At 43.2% G+C, this 15,801-nt stretch overlaps 1 protein-coding gene across 2 annotated transcripts in view; it reads left to right on the top strand.

Annotated features, from left to right (window-relative positions):
* Positions 1-15,801, top strand: part of baz (par-3 family cell polarity regulator) — a 713,284-nt gene that overhangs the window by 20,528 nt on the left and 676,955 nt on the right. The window lies entirely within an intron of this gene.

Here is a 15,801-nt window from a genome sequence, read left to right on the forward strand (position 1 = left end):
GTTTTAAAAGGATAATAATTTTCGTTGTCAGTAACATTGTAAGGACGCCAAATAAAAAAAATATACTAAGCTCAGAAATGGTTCCAGGAAGAGCTCACACAGCACAGGGAGTGAGTCACCGTTGTATTGATAGTGTATTCGGTGTTACAACGTATTTCTAAGTGAATAATTCAGAGTGGGGTGGATGTAAAGGCAGTTGATGCAGAGTTATGGGGCAGGGGGTGGGTCACTCAGGGACAACAGACCAGACACGTGCATCGTATGGAGGAGATGATGCACCTTTCTCCTCGATGTATACAAGTCCCGACTCTCAGCATCCGGTCAATAAGGTACAAAGTTCCTCGATGGTCTCGTCACGCACCGATCCCAATGAATGGAGAAAATGTATTTGTTTCCTCGGCTGGGACCCTGGCTTCGACTGTTATTATTCTGGACTTATTAGTCTACGTTCATTATTTTTGTCAGTGCTTAGTTATCTAGGTGTTAATTTGTTAGTTTCAGTTTTTTTTCTCCCTGTGTTAGTACAGTGTTACAGATATATATAAACAGCATACGGTGTGTGACGCATTGGGACGTTGTAGAGGGGGAAAGGAAGCCCGGCATCTGTTTGTGGTCCGGGCTTCCACTCACAAGTTTTGGCGCCAAAAATCTCGTTGGGCCGCTTTCTCCCGCCAAAACTTCCGTTTTAATCGTCTGTCTCGGGTATAAAGTTTGAATGATGAATTTAAATTATACTGAAATCAAAATTTAAAATTACTTATAAACTTTTGGCTTAAAATTATTTTGATATCTATTTGCAAACCATACCCATTGATAATGTGGACATCGACCGTCAGTTATGTAAAGTTGCATAATTCATCTTTGCCCCGCTGTTTCCACATTAATATTATACAGATTTGACGGAAGAGGGAGTGTAACACGATCAGGGAAGTTGTAAAGCTGTTAGGTTACCAGCTGTTCGAAACCAGGGGAAATCACGTTAGCGTTTCCGGACACTTGAATTCCTGTGTGTTAACGGCCACCCATATGACTGTGCATGTTGGGTGGGAACGTACATCAGTAATATATATATATATATATATATATATATATATATATATATATATATATATATATATATATATATATATATATATATATATATATATTTGCAAACGGGCGAAATTATTTACAAGCATTATCTCTCGGTCCACAGCATGATTCGAACCTACATACTTTGCATAAAAGTTTACCTGGAGAAGGTTTCGGAGGCCCGCGCTCCGGTCTGAGACTAGGCCTCGTGGTGGATCAACCAGGCTGTTACTGCTGGCCGCACGCAGTAGTACGAACCACAGCCCGACTGATCGGGTACTGACTTTAGGTGTCTGTCCAGCGCCTTTTTGAAGACAGACAGGGGTCTATTGGTAGTCCCCCTTATGTATGCTGGGTGTTAGTTGAACAATCTTGGGCCCCTGACATTTATTGTGTTGTCTCTTAGTGCACTCGTAATGCCCCTGTTTTTCATTGGGGAAATGTTGCATCACCTGCCGAGTCTCTTGCTTTTGTAGAAGTGATTTCCGTGTACATGTTGGATACTAATCCAATGGGCAGTGGAGAACAACATAACGGTCATTGGTGATATGTTCCTGCTCCTTAGGTATGGAAAGAATGAACTCAAAAGGAGCACTGTATAAAAAACTAAAGAGGATTATCAAATAGAACGAAAGGAACACGTGAAAGACCTTTTTTTTCGAAGAACACAATAAGACAATGGTGACGATAGCTAGGAGGATGACGGGGTGCGTAATGTTGCTAATGGTGACGCTTTTCAAATTGTTAGTGCTTCCTCACTTGGAATATTGCTCAGTGTTGGCGGACCGGTTCAGGGCAGGAGAAATATCAGTGTATATAAACCATACCCCCGGCCGGGATTGAACCCGCGGTCATAGAGTCTCAAAACTCCAGCCCGTCGCGCTAGCCACTAGACCAGCTAGCCACAATAAGATTCATCCAACTAGGTATATTTCTACACCATAGGAAAGTTAGCACAGGCACCTCTGTGACCACAAATGCAAGTTTTTACAGACGAATCTCCAGCTAGCGTGGCCGTGACGAACTCTAGCTCAAGTCCCTTCACTGCCGTCAACATGACTTAAGAAATCGTAATGACACGATTGCAAATAAACCATACCCCCGGCCGGGATTGAACCCGCGGTCATAGAGTCTCAAAACTCCAGCCCGTCGCGCTAGCCACTAGACCAGCTAGCCACAATAAGATTCATCCAACTAGGTATATTTCTACACCATAGGAAAGTTAGCACAGGCACCTCTGTGACCACAAATGCAAGTTTTTACAGACGAATCTCCAGCTAGCGTGGCCGTGACGAACTCTAGCTCAAGTCCCTTCACTGCCGTCAACATGACTTAAGAAATCGTAATGACACGATTGCAAATAAACCATACCCACCGGCCGGGATTGAACCCGCGGTCATAGAGTCTCAAAACTCCAGCCCGTCGCGCTAGCCACTAGACCAGCTAGCCACAATAAGATTCATCCAACTAGGTATATTTCTACAAACACTGTATCAGCATCCGTAGCCATAAATTATTCAACATCTTACCAGAAGATATCAGAAACACGGGAGTAGTAAGACTGGAAACTCATCATAGGTATATATATATATATATATATATATATATATATATATATATATATGTATATATATACATATACATATATATATATGTATATATATATACATATATATCTATATATATATACATATACATATATATACATATATATATATATTTATATATATATACATATACATATATATATATATATATATATATATATATATATATATATATATATATATATATATATATATTAATTAAAAGAAATGTTATATATAAACAAACAGTGAAATATATTTTATTCGTTAGGTTATGTGTGTGCGTGTTTTCTCACTTATTTGTGGTTGCAGGGGTTGAGGCACAGCTCCTGGCCCCGCTTCTTCGCTGGTCGCTACTAGGTCCACTCTCTGCTCCATGAGCTTTATCGCATCTCTTCTTAAAATTGTGTATGGATCCTATGTTAGTTACAAGTTGTCAGATGCACTTGTCGTTGGTGTCTATGTGTGTGTGTGTGTGTGTGTGTGTGTGCTTTTCCAGTGGTTAAAAGTATACGCTATATTTTATATTGCAATTTTCAACCACTAATTTGTAAAGAAATATTCTACGATGACAGTTTCATTCATATTTTATGCTTGTCACGTTATCGTGTCTTTAGAAAGATATATGTGGGAAAGGTTGGGTATGATTAGTATACGATGAGAATAATCCGGTAAACCTGGAACCAGAGACCGGGCCGCGAGGTTACTGACCAGTGAAACTGTCTATGGGTAAATTTAGGTAGTATTGCTCTTAATCGTTATTTTGTGTGTGTGTGTGTGTGTGTGTGTGTGTGTGTGTGTGTGTGTGTGTGTGTGTGTGTGTGTGCGTGCGTGTCTGTCTCACCTAATTGTGGTTGCAGGGTCGATCAAAGCTCCTGGCGCCGCCTCTTCACTGGTCGTTACTAGGTCCGCTCTTTCCCTGCTCCATGAGCTTTATCATACCTCTTCTTTAAGCTATGTATGGATCCTGCCTCCGCTACCTCACTCCAGATTGTTCCGCATCCTGACAACTTTATGTCTGAAGACGTACTTACTAACATCCCTGCGATTCATCTGAGTTTTCAGCTGTATGTATCTGTGTCCTATCATACCTAATCTGCTTTTCCTAATTCAGCATTGTAACCCCAGCCGCTAGACTTGGTGCTGCCTTCTGATGGGCTTAGGTCTAACCTAGACCTTGAGTCCATGAGATGCTACATTCCTTTCACTCGCAACAGGGTTTTGCCCAACCAGCTCTAGGTTTGAACTCGGCCCACAAGACGGTAGTACAAGGCCTAGGCGGCATGACCCGAAATATAAACCCGACATTGGTTACATCAATCTCGTTTCGCATCCAAGTCATTCTCATACTAAAGTACTTTCTAACGCCTTATCGAGTCGCTGGGGTCCAGGGCCGGGATCAAAGGTATATCTTACATGACGTGATCATTTCCCCCCACCCTTTCTTCTCCTCGAGTTGTAAAGTTTAGTTTCTTTGTATTTTTCATAGGTTATTCTTCTGTAACGAATCTCATTTCTTTTCTAGTTTCAGGACGTTTCTGCAGGCGAGTACTCTAAGCTGGTGTATTGTGCTTTGATACATTTGATGTACGTGCCCCACATCTCCTTGATAACTTTACTGATTCTAATGCTCTGCCATGGCCTTCGATGCACTGGAAGAAAAACAGAATGCAGATGCAATATACACAGACTTTGCAAGAGCGTTTGACAAGTGCGATTATGGCGTAATAGCGCACAAAATACGTGCTAAAGGGATAACTGGCAAAGTGGGGAGATGAAGCTTCAGCTTCCTAACCAGTCGAACACAAAGAGTAGTGGTCAACAGAGTTAAATCGGAGGCTGCCATAATGAAGAGCTCTGTTCCACAAGGCACAGTACTCGCCCCCATCCTGTTCCTCATCCTCATATCAGACATAAACAGAGATGTAATCCACAGCACCGTATCATCCTTTGCAGACGATACTAGGATCTGCATGAGACTGTCATCTATTGAGGACACGGTTGAACCTCCAAGAAGATATAAACAAAGTTTTCCATTGGCAACGGAAAACAATATGATGTTCAATGAGGACAAATTCCAACTACTCCGTTATGGAAAACTGGATGAGATAATAACTAGAACAGAGTATACTACAAACTCTGGCCATACAGTAGAGCGGAAAAATAACGTAAGGAACCTGGGAGTAGTAATGTCTGAGGATCTCACTTTCAAGGATCACAACAGTGCCACGATCACAAGTGCAAAGAAAATGATAGGATGGATAATGAAAACGTTCAAAACGAAAGGTGCCAAGCCAATGATGATCCTTTTTTAAATCACTTGTTCTCTCTAGGCTGAAATACTGCTGTACATTAACATCTCCGTTCAAAGTAGGTGAAATTGCAGATCTAGAGACTGTACAAAGAACCTTTACTGCACGTATAAGTTCTGTCAAGCACCTTAACTACTGGGAACGCTTTGACGCACTTGACTTGTACTCGTTGGAACGCAGGAGGGAGAGATATATCATAATCTACACTTGGAAAATCTTGGAAGGAATGGTCCCAAATCTGCACACAGAAATCACTCCCTACGAAAGTAGAAGACTGGGCAGGCGATGCAAAATGCCCCCAATTAAAAGTAGTGGCGCCATTGGTACACTAAGAGAAAACACCATAAGTGTCCGGGGCCCAAAACTGCTCAACAGCCTCCCACCAAGCATAAGGGGAATTACCAATAGACTCCTGGCTACCTTCAAGAGGGAGCTGGACAGATACCTAAAGTCAGTGCCGGATCAGCCGGGCTGTGGTTCGTACGTTGGACTACGTGCGGCCAGCAGTAACAGCCTGGTTGATCAGGCCCTGATTCACCGGGAGGCCTGGTCATGGACCGGGCCGCGGGGGCGTTGATCCGCGGAATAACCTCCAGGTATGTTTGCTCTGTTGATGTGCACCTCTGGTTCTTTGTTTGGTGTGATGTTTGCCTCCCTCAGTCTGAAATTTATATTATTCCATATCTGTATATCCCCAAGTGCCTGGCTGATCAGTCCCTGATCGACCGGGAGGCCTGGTCGGGGACTGGCCCGCGGGTCGGTGAGACCCCCGGAACACCCTCCGGGGTTACAGAAGTAGCAGAATACTCGTGCGTAAGCGTGATTCACGGGACACTGGCACACTGAATCATATAGAGGAAACAGTAAACTGATTCTAAATACTGGACACTAGTAGTCGATGGGAAAATTGTGAGAGCGAAAGTTCAAGCGATCCTAAGGGGCCTGTCCACTGTTGTGGACGCAGGCGAGATAGATACATCATAATCTACACCTGGGAAATCCTAGAGGGACTGGTCCCAAATCTGCACTCAGAAATCACTCTCTACAAAAGCAAAAGACGGTGTAACCCCACCCCACCCCAATGAAAAGAAGGGGCGCTATGAGTACACTAAAAGAAAACACAGTAAATGTCCGGGGCCCAAGACTGTTCAACAGCCTCTCGCTATGCATGAGAATTACCATTAGACCCCTGGCTGCCTTGAGGAGGGAGCTGGACAGATACCCGATCAACCGGGCTGTGATTTGTACTTTGGACTACGTGCGGCCAGCAGTAACAGCCTGAAAGATGGTAATTACCAAGTGGAAGTAACTCCAGCTACATTAGAAGGAAACCTTTGAAGCTGCCATAGCTGATGAACCCTTGCTGATATGTTTGACGATATACTCATTGCCTCATTGAAGCCTCCCAGCTGAGTTTCACAGATTTCAACACCTTGTATGAGCACCATCTTGAGTTGTGGAATATGACAGGGAAATATAGCTTTTGTTTCCAGTGTGTAATTATTATATAGAACAGGATTGCAACACATTGGTGATGTATCCTGTTTTGTTAAAAAAAAAAAAAGGTATTGGTTGATCAGACCCTGATCCGCCACGAGGCCTGGTCTCAGACCGGGGGGTCTTGGGGGGTCAACGCCCCCGCGTTGACCCCCTATGCCCTCTCCAGGTATACTCCAGGTATAGGTATACTGCAGACTGCCTCTGAATACATATTTGAATAGTGAGTGCGAACTAGTGTCGCAATGGTGTTTTCTTTTCTTCCACATCCAGGGTAAAACTTTTGAGCCACTTGTATATAATATGAGTAGTTTCGGGGGTTCTTTTACTCTCACATCCCGACCTGAGGCCAGGCCTCCCTGTTGGACCCCTGGCCCTCCAGGCTTTTTTCCATGTATACATTATCAGGTATCTCTCTTCAGTTCATACGACAACAATCGAAGTGCTTGTAGGTGTTACCAAATGGTTAGATGTTTTATTGGTTATATGCGGGCCGTATACGACCTCTAGATTTTACAGCCTTGTAATCTCCTGCCTTGCAAGGCGCTATGAACATCAACCAGTTCATAGCGCCTTGCATGTGTGAGAACACAATTTATAAGAACACCTCTTATCCATGGATATATTTTTCCCGTGTAAGTCTAGTTAAGAGGTAATGTTTACCTACTAGTAGATAAATGTTAAATTTTTGCTTGTCAGAACACAGGCTACTTACAGGGGTTATTTGTGTATTGTTCCAGTAATAGTATCGTGCCTTTTATACTTTGCATTATTGTTCTAATAAAAGGGTAGGTTAGATCAGGTTAAATGTTTTTAGTTTTTCGTAAAATTAACATGGATGATATTCTATGAGTCGTGGAGTTGATTCATCTTGGTTTGACCTTGGTTACTTTTACCTTTGATATACGTTGATGAGTTTCGGGAGTTTTCCTACTCCCGAAGCCCGACTCTGGGCCAGGCTAGTCTGGTGCTTTCTTGATAAACCAAGCTGTTGCTGCTGGAGGCCCACTGTCCCATGGATCCATCACAGCCTGATTGATTGACCCGGCATTGTTTCTTGTACCTACTGGTAAGATGTTAGTCTGGGACTACGGATGTTGATACATTGTACTCATATTGGTGCCCAAATGATGAAGGGTGGGGAAGAGCGCCTTAAGTTTACTAATATATTCTCATCTAGCTATCCACGAAAATAAACCTTGAGTGACTCGTTCTCCAGATAGCATTGCTATAGGATAAAAAGCCAGTTATTTATTTTTCTTGTACTCGCAGTAGTCTCTCTCTCTCTCTCTCTCTCTCTCTCTCTCTCTCTCTCTCTCTCTCTCTCTCTCTCTCTCTCTCTCGCTCTTGCTCTTTCTTTCTCAGAAACACGCACACATACACCATAGGGTGAGCATAGTCTTAGGCATTTCGTTGTTTTAGTTTAATATGTTTATTATGCACCCCATACCCATCAGTGCCAGATCAGCCGGGCTGTGGCTCGTACGTCGGACTGCGTGCGGCCAGCAGTAACAGCCTAGTTGATCAGGCCCTGATCCATCGGGAGGCCTGGTCATGGACCGGGCCGCGGGGGCGTTGATCCCCGGAATAACCTCCAGGTAGTCAAAAGATTACAGAGGTACATAATTGGTCCAGGGACTGGACTCCAAAGTTTTGATAGCTGAGCAAGTTACAGAGGTAATGAACTCACAATTTACAAAGGTAATGAACTCACAATTTACAAAGGTAATGAACTCCATTTCGTTGAAGTAAACATTTAGCAGAATAATCAGTGCAGCAATTTAATGGTAGTTTTCAAGAACCTCAACGGGAAGACATTCACGATTCTATACACTGTATATCAGTCTCACACTGGAGTACGCAGCGCCAGTATGGAACCCGCATCTCATACATCATTTAAAGAAGCTAGAAAAAGTACAAAGATCTGCACTGAAACTAGTCCAAGAGTTTATGGGTATGTGTTGTGAGGAGAGGCTATAGGAGCTAATCCTAACGACATTAGAGGACCAGATACAGAGATCATTCACTGCCCATATAGAGCCAATAAAGCATATAAATTACACGGAAGGCCTCAAAGTCTTTGATATGCACTCACTGGAGCGGAGGAAAGAGATGCATGGTAATATATACCTGGAAAGTACTTGAGATTCTAGTCCCAAATATGCATACTGCCATAAGAATACACTAGAGCGAGAGATATGGAAGAAAGTGAAAGATAAACTCAGTGAAGAGCAGGAGTGCTTTGGGCACAGCAAGAGAACGTGGCCCCAGTCTATTAACATCTTACCAGAAGGTAACAGAAACACTGCTGGGACAGGTGGTAGAAGTCTTCAGGAGGAAACTGGAGAGGTATCTCCACGAGATGCCAGATCAACCAGGCCGGGTGGATATGCAGGACAGCGGGCCGCCAGCAGCGACAGCCTGATTGACCAGGCAAGCCTGGCCCAGGGCCGGGCTCCGGGAGTAGAAAAACTCGAGGCTTCTGAAAAAAAGATAATATGATTATGACGTACAAGATACTGAGAGGAATTGATAGGGTAGACAGGTCGAGCCTGTTTAAGAGACGGGTCTCACGTACACGAGGGCATAGCTAGAATTTAAAACATGGATGAATCACAGAGATGTTAGGAAATACTTGTTTAGTTTTAGAGTGATTAGGGAGCAGAATAACCTAGAGAGCAAAGTAGTAGAGGCGGGATTCATACATAAATTTCAGAATACTTATAATAGGGCTCACGTAGTCAGGACAGAGTGACGCTAGTAGCTGCCAGCGGAGAGGCGGGTCCAGGAGCTGAGACTCAACTCCTGCAACCACAGGTGAGCACAATCAAGTGAAACACTTCTGATGGGTTTCCAGAGTTTTCGTACTCTCGAAGCCTGGCCTTTGGCCAGGCTTGTCTTGTGCTTGCCTGGTCAACCAGGCTGTTGCTGCTGGCGGCCAGTTGACCTATATATCTGTCACAGCCTGGTTGATCTGACACACGCTCGCCACCTCAGGTTTTTGTTACTTTCTGACCACAGTTATTGTCAGTTCCTCACGAAGCTCCTGATCTTCATCAGTTGTTCATCGTGACCATAATGTTATTTACTTACATCTTACAAATAAATGGTAATAACCACAATAAGGATTATTGAACAAATGTAATAATAATGTTCCTAACACTGAAAATAGTACATGTTGTACTTTATTAACCAGTGTTACATGATCTGCTTATTGACATTTATATATTCACACTACATGTATATATGTTTGCGCTTGGGAAACTTATACTATGATCACGGGAAGACACTGAATGTTAGATTTGGGCTACTGGCCCATATGAGGCAGATTTTCCTTAAATCTAACAATTTCCCTCTTGCAAAACAGGTAAGAGCATTGCAGTAGGCCTACTGAGCCTCCCGGAAATGTCACTTACACTTGTATACTTCCGCTTTGATTTGAGGTATCGGGTTGCTGTAGGATAGGGGGGGTTAGGGGATTACCAACAGACCCTTGGCTGTCTCGTCAAATCACTTCCTGATCAGCCGGGCTGTGATGCATATGTCGGACTGTGAGCGACGGGTACCAACAGCCTGATTGATCAGTCAGCAACCAAGAGGAGTGGTCTGGGACCCGGCCACGGGGGCGGTGACTTCCGGAGGCGATTACAGGTATCCCCTCACCAATATGGCACCCCTTCTCCAGGTATTAGCTCATCCCTCACGTTTTCACTATGTCCTGGCGGAAATTTGGTTCTTGAGATTTCGAGTTCAGGCATGATAAGTACCTTATATTTACATTAATACTATGCAGAAAATTCCGTACAGATTACATACGAGGTGATCGGTCCTTCAGTACTGTTGAGCGGCTCGGGGAGTACCGTTGAGCAGCTCAGGGAGTACTGACGGGCGGCTCAGGGAGTACTGTTGGACAGCTCTGGAAGTGAATATCAAAATGGTATACAATACCGAAAGGTTGGTAGGTAAGACACATAGGCAACATTTAGGGAACTTTATTCCGAAACGTTTCGCCTACATGATACATAGTATCATCCTTTGCGGATGATACTAGGATCTGCATGAGGCTGTCATCTGCTGAGGACGCGGTTAACCTCCAAGAAGATATAAACAAAGTTTTCCAGTGGGCAACGGTAAACAATATGATGTTCAATGAGGACAAATTCCAACTACTCCGTTATGGAAAACTGGAGGAGATAATAACTAGAACAGAGTATACTACTGACTCCGGCCATACAATAGAGCGGAAAAATAATGTAAGGGACTTGCGAGTAGTAATGTCTGAGGATCTCACTTTCAAGGATCACAACAGTGCCACGATCGCACGTGCATAGAAAATGATAGGATGGATAATGAGAACTTTCAAAACGAGAGATGTCAAGCCAGTGATGATCCTTTTCAAATCACTTGTTCTCTGTAGGCTGGAATACTGCTGTACATTAACATCTCCATTCAAAGCAGGTGAAATTGCAGATCTAGAGACTGTACAAAGAACCTTTACTGCACGTATAAGTTCTGTCAAGCACCTTAACTACTGGGAACGCTTGGAAGCACTTGACTTGTACTCGTTGGAACGCAGGAGGGAGAGATATATCATAATCTACACTTGGAAAATCTTGGAAGGAATGGTCCCAAATCTGCACACAGAAATCGCTCCCTACGAAAGTAAAAGATTGGGCAGGCGATGCAAAATGCCCCCAATAAAAAGTAGGGGCGCCATTGGTACACTAAGGGAAAACACCATAAGTGTCCGGGGCCCAAAACTGTTCAACAGCCTCCCATCAAGCATTAGGGGAATTGCCAATAAGCCCCTGGCTTCTTTCAAGAGAGAGCTGGACAAATACCTAAAGTCAGTGCCGGATCAGCCGGGCTGTGGCTCGTACGTTGGACTGCGTGCGGCCAGCAGTAACAGCCTAGTTGATCAGACCCTGATCCATCGGGAGGCCTGGTCATGGACCGGGCCGCGGGGGCGTTGATCCCCGGAATAACCTCCAGGTAACAGTAGGCTTCTTCAATCGAGTACAGAAAGTAGGCAGGAACAGTAGAGATGTGAAAACGATGTAATCAGTCCATCACTCTTGAAGTCGTAGATTTGAGGTTATCGGTCCCTCAGCCTGGAGAAGTTCTGTTCCAGACTTTCGTGGGTCCTGTTACCCGCTGTAGGTAAGCCTAAGTAGCACACAGGTTTGTAGAACATAAGAACATAAGAACGAAGGAACACTGCAGCAGGCCTACTGGCCCATGCGAGTCAGGTCCAAGTCTCCTACCGGCTTAAGCCAATGTACCCAACCTAGTCAGGTCAGGTCACATTGACTTAAGGGAGGAACACGGTTCAGAGAAGCGACGCGTTGATAAATTAGACACACGTGCAACTCTTGGGTATCTTTATTGAGGAAACGTTTCGCCACACAGTGGCTTCATCAGTCCATACAAAGGAGAATCTTTAAGATCAGGAGGAGAATGAGGTAATCAGTCCCTCAACCTTGAGTCGATGTGGTCAGTCCATCAATCCGTATTCTATTCAAGATTGATGGACTGACCACATTGACTCAAAGTTGAGGGACTGATTACCTCATTCTCCTCCTGATCTTAAAGATTCTCCTTTGTATGGACTGATGAAGCCACTGTGTGGCGAAACGTTTCCTCAATAAAGATACCCAAGAGTTGCACATGTGTCTAATTTATTATCAGCACACAGGTGATTTATGGATACGCTCTAGTCACCTGGTGATTGGGGGCAGGTGGGGGATACAGGGTAATTAAGACATGCAGGTAAATCAGGTTAATATTCGTGACTGGTACAGATGGGGGTTGAATTGTGGACAAGAAACATAGGTAACTCAAGTTAACACGCCGGAGCCTCTTGTAGGTGTTGTGTATCACAGTCAGCCCTCCTGGCCCTATATCACTCTCTTATTTACCCCTATCTCACCTATGGAATTTGTGCATGGGGCTCAACAACAATTAACCATCTCAGACCACTAATTATCCAACAAAAGGCTGCAGTTAGAATGATAACAAATTCTCACTACAGGCAGCACACTCCACCAATATTCAATACACTAAACCTACTCACCATACAAAATATCCATACTTATTACTGCACCTATTACATACATAGAACACTTAACTCTGATATTAACCCTCCCCTCAAACATCTCCTTGCCAACCTCAACAGAACACATGACCATAACACAAGGCACAGATCACTCTTTGATGTTCCTCGTGTCCATCTCACACTATGCAAAAACTCAATGCACATAAAAGGCCCTAAAATCTGGAATTCATTACCTGTAAATATAAAAGAAACACTACCTGTTTATAAATTCAAGTCTCTTCTCAAAGATCACTTACTCACCAAAAACCAAATAAATACTGAATAACTGAACCTTATAAATTGTATATCTTAAATGTTTCTCACAATTATATCATATAAATGTTAAACCTAAAACCCAATCTAACTTTATTTTTTAAATACACTACCTAACAGAATACTCCATACGACTGAATGTACAACAATGCATGCAACCATATGACCTGTCTTTGTAATACTCATTTGTGCTTTATAGTTATCTGTTTACAATAATGTATTATCACTGATTTCATCATTGCTTAGTTAATTTTAAGCCAGCCCGTAATGCTATGCATAGTATAAGTGGCTTTGGCATGCTGCTCTTATCTGTATTTTTTTGTACCTCTGTATGTATGCTCAAATTGTTAATAAATAAATAGATGAATGGTTCAGAGAACCGACATGTTGATAAATTAGACACATGTGCAACTCTTGGGTATCTTTATTGAGGAAACGTTTCGCCACACAGTGGCTTCATCAGTCCATACAAAGGAGAATCTTGAAGAACAGGAGGAGAATGAGGTAATCAGTCCCTCAACCTTGAGTCGATGTGGTCAGTCCATCAATCTTGATGGACTGACATTGAACAAATGTTACACGACCTATGACTGCTGCACCTCTCCTGCCAACGGTTTATAAGCTCCTTCTCAGCACGTATGCCGTATTCTATTCAAGATTGATGGACTGACCACATCGACTCAAGGTTGAGGGACTGATTACCTCATTCTCCTCCTGTTCTTCAAGATTCTCCTTTGTATGGACTGATGAAGCCACTGTGTGGCGAAACGTTTCCTCAATAAAGATACCCAAGAGTTGCACATGTGTCTAATTTATCAACATGTCGGTTCTCTGAACCATTCATCTACAAACCTGTCAGACACTGCAACTTCTTGGGATCTTAATACTTGGGAATTCTTCGCTAGCCTAATTCTTGGGCACGACCTACTTCAACATTGAACAAATGTTACACGACCTATGACTGCTGCACCTCTCCTGCCAACGGTTTATAAGCTCCTTCTCAGCACGTATGCCGTATTCTATTCAAGATTGATGGACTGACCACATCGACTCAAGGTTGAGGGACTGATTACCTCATTCTCCTCCTGTTCTTCAAGATTCTCCTTTGTATGGACTGATGAAGCCACTGTGTGGCGAAACGTTTCCTCAATAAAGATACCCAAGAGTTGCACATGTGTCTAATTTATCAACATGTCGGTTCTCTGAACCATTCATCTACAAACCTGTCAGACACTGCAACTTCTTGGGATCTTAATACTTGGGAATTCTTCGCTAGCCTAATTCTTGGGCACGACCTACTTCAACATTGAACAAATGTTACACGACCTATGACTGCTGCACCTCTCCTGCCAACGGTTTATAAGCTCCTTCTCAGCACGTATGCCGTATTCTATTCAAGATTGATGGACTGACCACATCGACTCAAGGTTGAGGGACTGATTACCTCATTTTCACTCCTGTTCTTCAAGATTGATCCTTTGTATGTTCTTCAAGACTGATGATGCCACTGTGTGGCGAAACGTTTCCTCAATAAAGATACCCAAGAGTTGCACATGTGTCTAATTTATCAACATGTCGGTTCTCTGAACCATTCATCTACAAACCTGTCAGACACTGCAACTTCTTGGGATCTTAATACTTGGGAATTCTTCGCTAGCCTAATTCTTGGGCACGACCTACTTCAACATTGAACAAATGTTACACGACCTATGACTGCTGCACCTCTCCTGCCAACGGTTTATAAGCTCCTTCTCAGCACGTATGCCGTATTCTATTCAAGATTGATGGACTGACCACATCGACTCAAGGTTGAGGGACTGATTACCTCATTCTCCTCCTGTTCTTCAAGATTCTCCTTTGTATGGACTGATGAAGCCACTGTGTGGCGAAACGTTTCCTCAATAAAGATACCCAAGAGTTGCACATGTGTCTAATTTATCAATAAATAAATAAATAAAATAAGGGCGTGCTGACAGACCCCTCCATCACCTCTTAAGTCTCGCGGTTGCCTCCCCTCATTTTCTAATTCATAAGCCGGTGATGCCACTGCACGTACCATACTGATACAGTGATTTCCGTAAGAAGTTTGGTACCGGTTCAGTGTTGATCTAGTTACCTCGGTCTTGTGACTATTTTTAAAAGTTTTTAACAAGAATAAAGCAACACTTCAGGGGCCCCCTGCTAACCCCATGCTAGGCAGGTTCTTTTCAAGCTCAACCATTCTTATTTATATAAACTATTTTTGAACATACTTGCTGTAAGATATTAATTTCAGTGACGCCACTTTTGCAGCTTGTTCTACTCGTCTACAGTCCTTTTGCCTAACCAGTACTTTCCTTGTTCTGCTACCTTAGTTTAGCCTGAGTTTGGTGACTGATCGGCTAAACTATTGTTACCTACACCCCAAAAGTTTAAATGGACGTTATCTAGGTTACCTGCCACCAGAGCAATAGTGAATATTGGGTAAAAAGTGGTTTTGGATGCTAGTTAAAGTTTAAGAACAGGTATGGTGATATAGTGTACTGGTGCATAGTTCAAGACATTTATTGAACGAACCACAGCCGGGCTGTGGTTCATACGTTGGACTAGGTGCGGCCAGCAGTGACAGCCTAGTTGATCAAGCCCTGATCCACCGGGAGGCCTGGTCACGGACTGGGCCGCTGGGGCGTTGATCCCCGGAATGCCCTTGAGGTAGACTCCAGGCAGACACTAGTTAGGTCCTAACAAAAATCTGGTTGGGACATAAAATCTGTATATACAGCTTTTCCAGTAATGTGCTGCATTCAAGAGTCAAGTTGTACTGAGGTGAATCCTTGCAGGACTCATTCATTAAATTATTATGAGAAGCTTGTGTGTTTACGAAGCTTAGGTGTTTACGAAAATAACGAAAATGCACCTAACTACGAATATGATTTTCGCTGCTGTTAATAGTCATTATTATCACGTGTGTGCATCATAATTGTGAATG

This window comes from Cherax quadricarinatus, chromosome 28 (assembly GCF_038502225.1).
Source record: "Cherax quadricarinatus isolate ZL_2023a chromosome 28, ASM3850222v1, whole genome shotgun sequence".
Classification (NCBI taxonomy): domain Eukaryota; kingdom Metazoa; phylum Arthropoda; class Malacostraca; order Decapoda; family Parastacidae; genus Cherax; species Cherax quadricarinatus.